Raw genomic sequence first — 13,553 nt, 5'->3', positions numbered from 1 at the left:
TTTAGGGTTGGAGCACAACTCTGCGGGACAGTGGAGCTCCAGAAGCAGGTTTGGGCATCCCTGCTTTACCAGATTTCAAACATGGTCTGTTTAGTTCCATTACGGGATCTCAATGACGGTCGGTTTTATTCTGTTATGAGATTTCAATGACTGTTGGTTTTGTTCGACTATATGAGATTTCAGCGACTGTTGATTTTATTCTGTTATAAGATTTCAATGATGGTCGATTTTGTTCTTTTCTATCTAAATCTCCATGAAATTTTGTTCAGATACCAAATATTTTGAAAATCAAATACACACTTCTGGTGATGCAAGGATTTTGTGTTTCATTACTATTACAGTATTTATCTATTATTTATTTATTTAAAATTTATAGATTTTTTTGTACAGAACCGTCTCGCCTCAGTTTGTTAAACCACCCAATAGTTTTGTTGTGAATCATTGGTTCAGATTTGTAAAAGTTTGTAGGTGTTTTGAGACAGTGGTGTAATAAAAACGCAGTGGCACGCACAGACCTCTGCGTGGGCAAATCATGTTTTGTTTTCTGGTTCAACCAGAGTCTAATCTTTAGTACCAACTTTTCATGATTATAACAGTCCTTGAACTTTACAGTATGAAATCCAACACTTAAAAATGCAAAAAAAAAAAAAAAACCTTCTCAGCAAGTTTTAAATCTCTTCTTTGAGACGAACACAAACCGCAAGAATCAGCTTATCAATCTCAATAATGGTGAGGTTATTGCTCTGGAAGCCACTGATGAGTTTTGTATGATTCACCCAGAATGCATTGCGCCATGAAGCATATCACCATTGTTGAGATTCATCCGCTGATTCTTGATGTTTGGGTGTAAGGACAAGAGTTCAAAAATGCTGAATAAATGGTGTTTTAAATATGACAAACGTGCAATTTCATAAGTTAACATCATTGCTGAATATTTTCTACTTGCATAAAATTAAAGAGTCTCAAAAAACACAGTTTGAAATCTCTGGTGTTTCTGACGTCACAAACTACCTTGTAACCAATCAGATCAACGTGTGATCGTCAATGAGTGGATCTCTGAGCTGGTATGAGTGAGTGGAGGCAGGGCTCATTTACATATTTATAGAACCGCGTTTACTAAATGAGGCAAGGGTGTAGAGTTACAGCCAAGCTATTTTAAGGCGGAAAAAAAACTTCAATATGTAATTTTGGTGATCAAAGATGAGTTTTAATGGATAAAAGTATTGACTACAAGGGACTTTAAACAACTAGCCTATACAGGTTCTGTTATTAAAACCTTTTTGGACCTCAATCTGTAGTAACATTACTATAATCATATAAAATAATATGGAAGTAATAACACGTTTGGCAGTCTAGATGAGATCAGCTGATCAGAGCACTACATGATGATATCTTTATCACCCTCATCATCATCAGGTCACACTTTCTCTTGCTGCTTTTACAATAACAAGCAGTTCCAGCAGACAGACAAAGCTAGCATTAAAACATCAAGAGTCAAACTGCCCGACTAAAGCAAATACTGACCACCATATTTGGCCACATCAAACCAAACTATTATTTTCAATAAAACATCATCTAAACCTCAGTCACCGAGTGTGAAACCAGTTTACAAACCAGTATTTCTTTCACACATGTACAGAAGTTCTTGTTGAGAATTAACAGATATAGTTGTTGATGTTTTATTGAAAATAATAAAGTTATTATCACCATGATGGAGATCAGTATTTGCTTTAGTGGGGCTCTTGACCCTTCACTTTATAATAATAGTTTTTCTCTGGCTGCTTTAACTCTGAGTTTATAAAGCACATTTGTTATGACAAGAAAAAGTCAAGAGGAAGATGATAAGGTGTTTTTGATTGTTGTGATGATTGCATAATCATCCAGGACATGTCTGATTCTCTGATCTTAACCAGTGTATAAGCTTTGGCTTTAAGAGTATTTCATATTTATCATAGATCTGTTAATCTACAACATAAAATACAGCAATGTTTCTGTAATCAGTTATTCTGAAGAATATTGAAATGTGCTGTTAAGTGCTTTAAAACTTTTGAACTCCTGCTTAATTCAGACACACACAGACATCAACAATCAGCATATGAATCTCAACAATGGTGATAATAAAAAGTTTCATGTTGCAATGCATCCTGGGTTCCAGGATAGTAACTCCCAGCATGCACTCCTGCATGAATAAATAAATAAAAATAAATTATTGCCACCATTGATGAGAGACATATGCAGATGTTTGATATCACTGTGTTTCTACAAGACATTGTAGCTCTGTTTCTTCTTTAGGTCATGCATGATGTGTTAAAAAAAGCATTTATTGCTGTAGTTATAGTAATGTAACACTTTTGATACAGGATTAAAAACAGAATGAGTCTTACTGATTGAACAGGCTATATGATGATTTTGTCATCATAAGCAATATAACCACAATCATTCAGAAACTGTGTGTGCGTGCACAAGTGTAATATACACAGTTCAAGCACTAATTGATAAACTAAAGTTAAAAAGTCAAGAGTCCAGAACCCAACTAAAGCAAACACTGATCTATATAATGGTAACTTCAAACCAAGCATTTTCAATTAAATATCTTAATAACAACTTCTGTAGATGTATGACAGAAATAAAGTCATAATAAGTGTCATAATGTGTTATGGCTGGAAGTCAAGTTGTAGTTCTTGTGTTTCTCTATTTTCTGTTCTTGTGTTTCTCTTTCCTTCAGTGAATCTGCTTGTTAACAGCAGGTGTTCATCACTAATGCTCAACATTCACTTATTTCACTTATTATTCAACATATTCACTTAATTATCTCACTTCAACACTGCATCAGTGTTACTTTTACTCTTTGTAGTGTGGATTTTCCTGTGGGGTTGAAAGGGTTAACCGTGTAAGATGAAAAGTCACACCTTTATAACTGTAAGTTATAAAACAGGTATGTTTACTGTAAAATTATTTTTTTGGGTCACCATTGTGCTGAAGAGTATAGCCTGTGCTTCAGTCCAGGAGAAGATCTACAACCATTGATGATACGCTGCATGTTGCTTTATTTAACAGGCGGTGACTGTGTAGTTGTTGGTCCAGTGGAAATCTTTTTATGTACAATGGTTTTTTAGTGGTCTCAAATGAAATAAGTTCACAGTAATACTTTGCTCACATTATTTATGCATTAAATATATAATACATTTAAATACATTTGACATTTGGTTTCTCCAAGTGAAATTAGTAAACTCGAGTTTTAATTTAGTGCATTTTTACAGTAACATACTGTAGATTACAGTAAAGAACTGTACAATTAATAGTATGTTGCCAGTATTTTACTGTAAAAAACAACAACAACTGGTAAGGTCTAACATTGTATATAATTTTGCCTCATGATGAGTCTAAAATGTTATTTTTTTATAATGCATATGTATCTCTTATGTATGTGTGTACGTATGTGTATATAGCCTACATGACATATATATATATATATATATATATATATATATATATATATATATATATATATAACCATATAAAGGAGTATTTTGCCAAATATGTGCACTTTATTACATATTTATTATATTTTTACTTATATCATTAAAATATTATAACATTGTTATCTATCTATCTATAAATTACAGAAACGTCTGTCTGTCTGTCTGTCTGTCTGTCTGTCTGTCTGTGTGTGTGTCTGTTCCTCGCATATCTCTCGAACCGTTAGTCCGATTACTTTCAAACTCGACAGGTGTCTTGCCACGGGCACGAGTAAGTGCAGTGCCAAGTTTGACATTGTTTGGATGAGAAATGCAAAAGATATCGTTAAATATATCATTTTTAGAAGGTTGTGGTTTAAAAATAAACATTCTGACATTAGAGAGTTGTATCGGTCAAAGAAGCCCCAAGAAGGTTGTGGTTTAAAAATAAACATTCTGACATAAACACTCAGTCAGCTGCACTGTTTACTTCTGAATATTATAGTTTGGTTCCCGAACGTGATAAATCCATCTATCTATAAATTACAGAAACGTCCGTCTGTCTGTCTGTGTGTTATTCGCATATCTCTCGAATGTGAGATAACCACTAAATGTGTGAAAACCACTATTTTGTTTCAAACTTTCACATAGCATCTTTAGGTTATAACAACATTGAAAATCAAAATCTGGATTTGAATTTTTTAAGATTTATTATAAAAACTGATTATTTTTTTTCCCAAAAATGCAATAAATTCATGACTTTTTTTTTTTTCAAAATGCAATTAATCCATTGAATCAATATAAAGTTATTTTTGATCATATTGCCATCGCAAGAAATATCTCCTGAACTTTTTTGACGGCGATCAGCTCACAAAAACTGATTTTGCACGGGCACTTTCCACTGCTCCCTGAATCGAGGCGCTTATTCATTTGTGGATGTAAACTGAATCTGTAAGTCAGCTATGCTGTTTACTTCTGAATATTATATTTCATTCTGGTGCGCTTAACGTTGTCGCTACTGTGTAATAGTAGCCTATGCTATTCACCAACTAAACATATCCTATTCAATGCGTTCACAGTCTCTTTCACGGGCATCATTTGTAGTTGCCTATTCACAAACTGTTTGCTCAAGCATAGCGTTTTCTCGGAGTTCACTGTGTGCTTTTTACCATGCACAAAAAAAAAATGTCACTGAACATTTGCTGTGTAATTGTAACAATGAGCACACACCAAACCAACAATTACTAAAAACACACACAAAAACTGATTTTGCACGGGCATTTTTTGCACTAGTCTATCAATAAATTACAGGAACGTCTGTCTGTTATTCGCATATCTCTCGATCCGTCAGTCCGATGGATTTAAAAATTGACAGGTGTCTCGCTACGGGCACAAGTAAGTGCAGTGCCAAGCTTGACGTTGTTTGGATGAGAAATGCAAAATATATTGTTAAATATATAATTTTTAGAAGGTGGTTTAAAAATAAACATTCTGACATTATGGGTTGTGGTTTAAAAATAAACAATAAACAAACACTCTCTGGATGTTAACTGAACCTGTAAGTCATGCTGTTTACTTCTTAATATGTTTATTTAATTCTGGTACGCTTAACATTATCTCTACTGTTTAATAGTTGCCTATAGTCTCTTTTACGGCCATCATTTGTAGTAGGCTAAATGCTATATATTACTGTGTCATGCGCGCTGAAGTTAGCCTGTAACTATGTGATGTTTAATATGTTAAATAGTTGCCCTGCCTATTCAACAGGATAGCTCTAGGCTATGCAGGCTTAAACGAGGTTAACTATCCTCTTACCGTGACGGCAAATCCCCATCAGCTGTTACTTTAGGCCGGCGTGCGCGTGTCCGTTTTTATTTCGGCTCCCATGTTAACAGGTTAGACAGTGTTTCCCAACCCTGCTCCTGGAGGCACACCAACAGTACACATTTTGGACAGTCTCCCTTATATATAATACCCATATATTTGGAAAATGTGTAGTGTTGGTGTGCCTCCAGGAAGAGGGTTGGGAAACACTGGGTTAGAGCTTGCACACTGCCTGCGTGACACGCGCGTCTCGCCGAAAACGCGTACATGCTAATTTAGAGATTGAACCGACTATTTTTCACGCGACATGCAAGCGTGTTGGAAGCGTTTCCAGGCAAAAATAGAATAGAAAAATATGTTTAGATGTCATTTTGACACGAATACAATATTAATAAATGACATTTAGATTTTTGGAGGTTTTGACATAAATGAAGATATAGTTGTAATTTAAAAAATAAATAAATAATTATCGATACTCAAATATTGCACCTGTCAATACAGAATGAAATATTCTGTAGCCTATTTTGTCAATACTGCCGACGTAGTCTTTGCTGTATCAGTAGGCTACATATTTATGTTTAACATGACTTTTAGGCCTCCACAACTCTCTCCCCATATTTCCAACAAGGGTCCAAATCCCGAGATATACCCTCACTGTACCTCACTGTACATCACCTAGCAGCAGCAGCGCCGCATCAGACACGCTTCTGGTGTGCAAAGACAGAGAAAACAGCAGCCAAATTAATTATACTAGTTATAGCTAATAAAAGCCGCAATATATATATATATATATATAGGCTATATATATTTTAACCTTATATACCAGCTAACAGGGCTCTCAGCATTAGGTGAGATTTTTTTTGTTGAGAAAAATTAACGTTATTGATATTGAATCAGCATCAGAATCAAATGACAAGATTTGAATTGAAATCGTGAAATTTGTGTCAAGCAAATATAAAAACAGTATAGCCTTCCAGTCATTGTAGATGTAAACATTGTAACTTGTTGTCACTAAAATTCAGTTTAATTACCAAATTGACAATCATAATACACTTATTGTTATGCAAGGTTTTTTTTACATCCTGTTTTCCCCTCATTCATTATGCTGATGTCTTCAGATCCGTAAATTGCAACATTAAGCGTATTTTATTGTCAACAGACTTGAGCAAACGACAGGATCAACTATTGTGACATCTACAAGATATAGGTAAGTTTTATAAAAACATTTATTTCATTCATCTGTGATAAACCATGTTTCACATAAAACACAAAAACTAAGACAATAAACCAAAAAAGTTGTCATGTTGGTGTTTTATTTAGTGGTAGGCTACTTGCAAATTTGTACAATTTTATTTCTATTTATTGTTTCATTTTTTTTCATTGTTTCCATTTGGTATTTCTTAATTGTTTTTTTATTTTTATTTGCCTATATTAATGAGAGGTACGATAAATGTAAGAATTTAAATACGTTTATTAAATTCTTAGAAATAAAAAGAGAGTTTGTGAATTAGTAAACACTTTGCAATTCATTTACTTAAAAGTTACTTTACTAGATGGAAAGGTGAACATAAATACTTGTAAATTGGTATAACAACATAATTTAATCTTGATTTTGACAGATTTTTAATGCAATTATCATTCTTTTACTAATGCTCACATCAATTCACTAATAAATGCTGGAATATTCCCATCAGCTACAAGTGAAGACGAGCATCAAACCATCAGGAAGAGCTGAAATCTGCAAAGACAGAGTTTATTGAAGGACCGTGAGAACATGAGTGATCCAGAACACTGCAGAGTGAAACACACTGAAGAACAAAGAGGTTGGTGTTTATTCCTGATTCATCATTAATGAGGCTGAAGAACATTAAGGTTATAAAGCAGTTTATCAGATTTAGTGTTTGTTGTAGAAAAAAAACTAAAGAGTTGTGAAAAAACAGTTAAACCAATAAGTAATATAGGGGACACTTTCTATGTGCATTGGTACAAGATAGGACCTGAAACTCAGATGTTTTTCGATTTTCTTGTTTTGATCCAGTGGTCAGTGCAACAAGATTTGATAAACATTCACACTGATTGTCAACATCAGAACAGATTAAGACCAAACTAAATATGTTATAAGCTGTTTGATTTTGCATTTATTTTATATCTTGTACACAATTTTTTTTACCCTGTAAGCAGAATTTGGGACATACCTAAATACACTTTACAACCCTGACACTGATTTTGTTGGGGGGTTAGGCCAAAAAAAAAAAAAAAAAAAAAATCATAATGGTGTAAATTAAGCAAAACCTGTTTTATAATTTCTGATAAAGTTGTATGTAGGCATGTGACGGTACCAAATTTTCATGTTGCGACAATTGCTGAAACTTTTATCACGGTATACGGTATTTTCTCGACACAAAAAAATGTAATACTATAACAGGTTTAATAACTTTTCTTCTTATAACAAAAATAACTCTGAACATATAAATACAATAAAGCAGTACACAAAAAATATAAAGTAAACAAATCTTTCAAACAGATTAAAGTGCAAAAGAATTAGAAAGAACAATAGGTATCGCTTTACAATAAGATCTTATTAGTTAATGTTAGTTAGTGCCTTAACTAACATGAACAATGATCAATAGCTACATTTGTTACAGAAGTTATTAGGGTTGGGCCGATAGACGATGCCATCGTCCATTGCAATGGCTGACAGACATCATGATGTTGAGCCGGCATCGAGCTATGGCTGGCGCTGAGCCAAAGACGGATGCGGTCAACACTTGTCATATCACAACTATTCAGTGTTTTTTTATTTTTTTTTTTTTTTTTTTTTTTTTTTTTTTTTATATTCTTTATTTTCAAACAGGAACATTGAGTTACAGTACACAAGTAGTAACAATAGCTGTCAATTTGCTGTTGTTATTTTTAACAGAACATATACAACAATTAGGGAGAGAGAGAAGAAAGGAAAAAAAAAAAAAAAAAAAAAAAATTGTGTGCATTACAAAATGTGCAAATTACTACAATGTTTGGGACATAAAAAGATAAATAAAATATAGTATAAAGCACAGGATCATTAATTCAGCACCTCAACAAAGTCCAATCTTAAAGGCTTTACATATTTGACCCATTTAGACCACCAGCTAACAAAAGTACTTTTCTTTAAACGAATGGAAAAGGTAATTGCCTCCATTACATATATGTCATTTACAATATCTATCCATTCTGAGACCTTGGGAGGGTCGGGAAGCAGCCAGCGTCTTGTAAATGCTTTTTTGCAGGCAGAAGTAAGAATGGCATATAAATACTTATCAGCAGTTCTGGTCAAAAACTCACAGTTCCCTAAAAAAAGAGAGGAAAATTCTAAAGGTACCCTACTGTTGAGAATAGTATTTAAGATCTTGTGAAATTCTGCCCAAAATGGTTTAATCTTTGGGCAATCCCAAAACACATGCCAATGACCAGCCTCCCAGACGCCACACATCCTCCAGCATTTACTACTACCAGGGTCAAAATGCGCTTTTTGTTTCGGTGTTATAAAAAAACGAACAAGACATTTCCAATTAAATTCACGCCATATATGTGAGTTTGTACATCTCCATTGAAACTCACATATGTTTAACCAATCATCTCTAGATATTGACACATTGCTTTCCTTCTCCCATTTTTCTTTTATGTAGTCTGTGGAATGGGTATTTTTCACCATTATACCTTTATAAAACTTAGAAATAACCCCTTTGACAGAAACGTTTTTGTATGCAACCAAAATTGTTTTTAATATTGGGTCATTAAGATCTGATTTAGGTTTAATACTGTGTTCAAAATAATTGCGTATTTGCAGGTAACGGAAAAAATCAGAGTTTTCAAGATGGTATTCCTTTTTCAGATCCTCAAAATCCATTAATTTCCCATTTTCTGTGAGTGTATAGAAAGTTGTTATACCTTTAGAAATCCATGATTTAAAACGATTATCCGTCAAATTTGGCCTGAAACCAGGGTCAAAAGCACACCATTGGATTATCTGTATTTTATCATTTAAGTGATACTCTCTTTTTACTTTATTCCAAATTTTTAATTGGGTTTTAATCCACGGATTTTGAGTATCTTTTATAAGCTTGTCTAGGTTCGTACAGGCCAGTAGTGCTTGAATTGGAGGGTCCTTCATGATTGATAGTTCAATATCCTTCCACCTGGCTTGAAAATTTGGAGAACATAGGTTAATAAAGGGTCTAATTTGGGCAGCGTAGTAATATCCTTTAAAATAAGGTAACCCCATTCCCCCCTCTTCCTTCAAGAGCTGCAATGTTTTAAATTTAACCCTAGGTTTCTTCCCTTGCCAAATAAACCTAGACATGATTTTATCTATTTCCGAAAATTCTTTTAAGGAGATTTCTATTGGAAGGGATTGAAATAAAAAAAGATATCGTGGAAGGATATTCATTTTCACACAATCAATCCTATGACTCAGACTAAGAAAGGAGACAGAGTTCCATCTCTTGATATCTTCTCTAATTTTTATTAAGAGTGGACCATAGTTCATTTCTGCAAGCCGTGAAACATTATTTGGTAGGTGTATACCTAAATATTTCAATGAACAATTATCCCAACTTAGCTGAAAATTGTCAGTAAGACATGTCGGAGGGGAGTAATTAAAAGCCAACAATTGAGTCTTTTGTACATTCAATTTATAACCAGAATAACTACCAAATTTTTGTAATAGATTCATTAAATCAGGAAATGTATTAGAAGGGTCACTTAAATATATCAAGATATCATCTGCATACAAAGCTACCTTATGATCCTCCCCTTCTATACTAACTCCCCTAATACTTTCTGTCTGTCTCAGCCATTGTGCAAGGGGTTCAATATAGAGAGCGAAGAGTAAAGGGGAGATGGGGGACCCTTGTCGCGACCCTCGGTGTAATGTTATAGTGTTTGAAAGAATACCATTAATTTTTATTCGAGCTGATGGTTTATCATAGAGTGACCGTATGACATTCGAAAAATTTGAATGAAAGCCAAATCGTTCAAGAACTTTGTGTAAGAAAGCCCAACTGACCGAGTCAAAGGCTTTTTCTGCATCAAGGCTTACCAAAAGGGCTGTTAATTTGTTCTGTTCTATATGATTCATAATATGCAATGAGCGTTTAATATTGTCATGCGTCTGTCTTTGTAAGATAAAACCGGCTTGATCAGTATGTATGAGCTGGGGTAATATTTTCTCTAATCTTTTAGCAAAAATAGCCGTAAATAACTTATAATCGACATTTAGCACCGAAATAGGTCTGTATGATCCACAGTCTGAAAGATCCTTTCCCTCTTTAGGAATAACAGAGATTACTGCTTCCCTCCAGGTGGGCGGCATCTTTGAATCTTTAAGAACCGTATTGCAGGCCCCTAGAAGACTGGGTATCAGCTCATTTCGAAATGCTTTATACCAATCCGACGGAAAGCCATCTGGGCCCGGCGACTTATTTGCCTTTAACCTAGAGATGGCACCATTTAATTCGATTTCAGTTATTGCAGCAGTCAAAATTGTATTATGTTCTTCTGAGACAGTTGGTAAATTAAGTGATTCTAAAAAGGCTTCAATTTGTTGTTCATTCTCTAATGGTGGTTGTGAGTAAAGACTTTTGTAGTATTTCTCGAATGTTTTTTGTAGCTCTTCTTGTTTATACTGTAAAATATTGGAAGCTGGGTGCTTTATCTTGTATATGGTATTATCTGCTCTTTGTTTTTGTAACCTCCTTGCAAGAATTTTAGCCGATCTAGGTCCAGATTCGTAGTATTTTTGTTTAACAAAAATCATCTTTTTTTCTATTTCTTGGGTATATATTAGGTCAATTTCATTTCTGATTTTCTTAATTTTGGTCAGCAAATTAGAGGTTGGTGTCCTTTTATGTTGCACTTCCAGGTTTTTTAATTCTTTGTTAAGATCTGTAAGTTTTAGTTGTTTATTTTTTCTATTGTAAGCACACCAAGATATAATTTTTCCGCGAATAACTGCTTTTAAGGCATCCCACACTATTACTGCATCAACCTCTCCCTTATCGTTTTCCTCCAGAAACTGTTTTATTTCCCTTCTCATCTGAGCCACAAATGATGGACTGTTTAAAACACTTGTGTTCAGTCTCCACAATGTTTTACATGGATTATCACTGATATGGACCCCACAAGAAACAGATGCATGATCTGACAGGTCTGTAGTGCCTATATCACAAAAACTTATTTTGGAGCGATCTCTTTTAAATACAAAAAAATAATCTATTCTAGAATATGTGTTATGAGGGAATGAATAAAAAGTGTAGTCACGTCTTAGTGGATAGAAGTCCCGCCAAAGATCTAATATGCCCAATTCCCCCATGAGATTGTTAACTTTCTTATATAGTGAGGTAGTAGGTACCTTTTTAGATGCATCTAATTCAGGGTTAAGGCGAAGATTCCAGTCACCCCCGCAGATTACAAGTCCTGTTGCTTTCACCATTAAATCGAACATGCTCCTACAGACCAAAACTGCTTCCAGGGGGAACATAAACATTACATACTGTTATTATTGTATTATTTATCTTTCCAGAAACCATTATATATCTCCCTTCCTTGTCAGAGATTTCCGATATGTACTCAAAAGGTATTTTTTGTGAGATTAATATTATTACCCCTCTTCTTCGACCAGATTTATAGGAAGAATAATAAGCCCTTGTATATCCCATTCTTCTCATTTTTTCATGTTCAGTTACAGACAGATGTGTCTCTTGTAAGAGGACAATCTGGGCATTTTCTCGTTTCATTTTTGATAAAATTTTATTTCTCTTAACTGGGTCTGAAATGCCCTTCACATTAAGTGATACTATCTTAACGTCCTGTATATTCAACTATTCAGTGTTTTTAACCACATAAAGTTTATTTTAGGTTTCAGACATTTAAATACATATAATTTATAGCAAAACAATACATGTATAGTTTGTAAAATACACAAATGGTTGGTGTCTAGGAAGCAGCAATAACAATCCATTCAAATATATTTGCCGACGTGTTTTATTCACATCAGATACACTGTAAGTAACTATAAAGTTTACTCTATTCTTCTCCCAGTTCAGCGGCCACTTACTTTCATGTATTTCGGGAGAAACTGATGAATTCTCTCTCCCCCCTCTCCCTCCTCAAGTCACTGAAAGTTCATTAAGAATGTCTGTATATCACATATGATGTATCTTGTGAATATGTTGTTTTTTCCTTTTCATGTTTGGTATCATTTTAAGTGTCTCAGTGCAATTGGTAAAATGGTCATTGGTTTAATGAGAAAGATTGAGAACTTAGGAGAATCCTGTTTCTCCTCTCTGGGTGATATCTCTTTAAGATATCTCAAGAAACCAGGTGCTACCCCCTGGGGTTCATGGATTGACCCAAACAACTCTAAACAATCTTTGTATAACCCTTTTGTTCTGGTCTGGGGTGCGTTCTCCGAAACTACCTTAACGCTACGTCGTTCTTAAGTTGTACCTTAAGAAGTACCTTATCGTTAATACGTGGTTTCCGAAACCTTCTTAGTTAAGTATACCTTCTGTAAGTCATACGTTCGTAAGGTTGGTCTGGAGCGCTCTTAGCTATACCTTATCGCTGCTGACGGTTCATACCGCTAGTGGCCACCACTACGCAAAAAGCTTTTTTACATCGCAGTTTAATTACACATAGAAAATTGATTATGAACATTTAATATAAAATCTGATTTAGTATTAAAATTACATTTTTACTTTACTTTAAAATTTTACACATAAAATACTTGTTGTTATAGCCTACACCTAGTGTATGGAAGTGTTTTCATTAATAAAGTTTCCATACACTAATGGTTGTTAGTTTTTTTAATTACTATCCTAAAGGCCCGTTCACACCAAGGACGATAACTATAAAGATAACGATAAAGATATAATTCTAAAAATCGTTCTCCATATTAAAGAATAACAGAGTTCACACCACAACTATAACGATAAAGATATGAGGAACGATATCGTTGGGATCACTTTCAGAACGATTTTTTTTCAGCTGTCAAACGATAAAACACTGACAGCCAATCAGAATCCATTCTAATTTAAAGGTCTCGTGCATTTAAAATGGGGCGCGCGCGCGTGCTTAGAATAAAAAGACCTTATCGTTCGTTGGTGTGGACGCATATATAGTTATCTTTGTCGTTATCTTTATAGTTATCGTGCTTGGTGTGAACGGGCCTTAAGGCACATCAGCTGGCGAACCATTTGACAGAAAAGGCTTAGGAGTCTATATAAAGAA

This window comes from Squalius cephalus (genome assembly GCF_949319135.1).
Source record: "Squalius cephalus genome assembly, chromosome: 11".
Classification (NCBI taxonomy): Eukaryota; Metazoa; Chordata; class Actinopteri; order Cypriniformes; family Leuciscidae; genus Squalius; species Squalius cephalus.
This window is presented reverse-complemented; position numbering follows the sequence as displayed.